The sequence below is a fragment of the Heterocephalus glaber genome, unplaced genomic scaffold, assembly GCF_053883595.1.
Source record: "Heterocephalus glaber isolate CG9 unplaced genomic scaffold, H.glaber_assembly_v1.0 deba00001497, whole genome shotgun sequence".
NCBI classification, from domain to species: Eukaryota; Metazoa; Chordata; class Mammalia; order Rodentia; family Bathyergidae; genus Heterocephalus; species Heterocephalus glaber.
The window spans coordinates 867551-869776 of record NW_028258320.1 but is presented as its reverse complement, the minus strand read 5'-3'; positions in this window follow the sequence as shown (position 1 = coordinate 869776).

Here is a 2226-nt window from a genome sequence, read left to right as displayed (position 1 = left end):
GCGAGGGCCGAAGGAGTAAGAAAGGCGGAACTAAACAAGCTCACACTCAGGGAACTCAAAGGGGCCCGTCGTGCGCTAGCCTGGGGTTCAGGCACTCTCAGGGACGTGCCACACTGTGGCGTCACCAAGATGGGGTGACTGGATCGCACAGGCTCTAGACCCGCCCTTGCGGTGGGCGAGGCTACTGGGAGCCGTCTGCGCATGTGTGAAGCAGACGGCGCCACTTTGCAGGGCGGCGGGGCGGGCGAAGAGCGCAGGCGCGGTGCGCAGGCGCACAGCGGCCTAGCGCGCAAGCTCATTGTAGCTTCGAAAGCTTCAGGGACTCGGGCGAGCTTCCTGGAAGGGGAGGGGCCTTTCTGACCTGGCCTACAACGTGTCTTTGAAGCTGCGGTTTTTCTTGAAAGGACAGTTTAAAAATGATGGTTTTCCTCCGGCCCTTTCTACCTATCTTTATTTTTTCTGTGCCTTCTCAATCTGAAATTCCAGCCTAAGATGAAAGAAGTGAAAACTCCCTGGAGTTTCAATCTGTGGGTTCTGGTCCCGCCCGGGTCGGGCCCCGAGGACAGGGAGCGCCCTTGAATTCTGTTTCCTATGGCGGGCGACGCAGCCTGGGACGCGGGGCGCGGGAGGAAGAATCCCCGTAGGTCAATCTCATCTTGTGTGTCCACCACTTCCGCAGCCCTAAGGAGGCTGCGTGTGGTGGTGGCTCCTGTGATCCCGGCGCTCTGGAGAGTTTAAGCCCAGCCTGGGGAACGGAGCAATTTAGGGAGACGCTGTCTCAGAAAACAAAGCTGAAAGGGCTCAGGGCAGAAGCCTTTGGATTCAACCCTCAGTATTGCCACAAATAAAGGCTGGGGATGTAGCTCTGAGTTCAGTCCCCAGGATCAAAAACAAAACAAACTGAAAGGAAGCAAAACAAGTCACTGCACACGCTGCCACTGAGCTGCCCCCAACCTGGATGCTTAAACATTAAGATTAGATGATTGCAGGGCCCGGGATTTAGCTCAGTGGTTCCACTGCCTGCGTGGCAAGCACAAGGTCCCGAGTTCGAACCCCGGTACCAAAAATAAAAAATAAAAAAAATAAAACTAGGTTAAGCTGATTTCTGTCTCAGCCATGTGGCAATAAAGTATGTGGGCCTTTAAATATCTACAAAATAAAAACCATTGATTTTATCACAATGCTTGCTTGCTAAAATTTTAAAGTTTTTGTTTTGTTGTTTTAGATAGGCCCCCACTGTGTAGTCCAGGCTGGCCTTGAACTCATGTCAGTCCTGCCTCAGCCTCCTGAGTGCTGGGATCACAGGTGTCCGCCACCATGCCTGGAAGTTCCAAATGTTTTTGATTTTTTTTTTTTGGTACCTGTCAGGTAAAAGGGCCGAAAAGCAAGACCAGACCAGGCCACAACAAGCCTTTATTAGGGAACAGATCTACCAAGCTATCTCTGAACAAAGGAGAGACAAAAGCAGCAAGGCCGGGGCAGGGAGAGTCTTTTATATAGACTGGGGTGGGACTTGTAGGGGCTGAGGTGGGGTTGAGTGAGGAAGTGACTAGAGAATGGAGGAGCCGGTGACGTCACTAGTGATAGGAGGTGAGCCAGTATTAGGTTACTCTCTAGGTGGGACCAGGGGCATGCTGGGAAGAAGGGTTTGTTCTTTGGTGGGAGCGACCATCTTGGCATGACGTCACACAGGGGCGGGGCAAGGCACCATTAGAAGAGGGCAGCTACTATTGATAATAGCTGCTGAGGTAGTGGGAGACCTATCAGTACCAGGGATCAAATTCGGGGCCTTGCTCTTGCAAGGTAGGCGGTGGAACCACTGAGCTAAATCCCCGGCTATTTTTGAGTTTTAAACTGTGATTAAAAAATAAAAAAAGAATGAGGCAGTTATATTTGTTCCGATAAGGAAGGGGTTTTTTTGGTTCCGGGGATAGAACACAGGACCTTGCACTTCCCTCTGATGGGGAACATTTTCCAAAATACATTTTTCAGTAAAAATAGCAAGGTGCAATACAGTGTGTTTAGGGTGCAATTTTTTAGGGGGGAGGCGGGGGAAGTAGTCCAGGCTGGCCTTGAACTCACTATGTAGCCCAGGCTGGCCTAGAACTCGAGGTGATCCTCCTGCCTCAGCCTCCCAAATGCTGGGATCACAGGTGTGCACCATCATGCCTGGTGAGGGTACTATTTTCAAAAAAAACTAGAGAAGGGTGTGTTTGCTTATGGAAA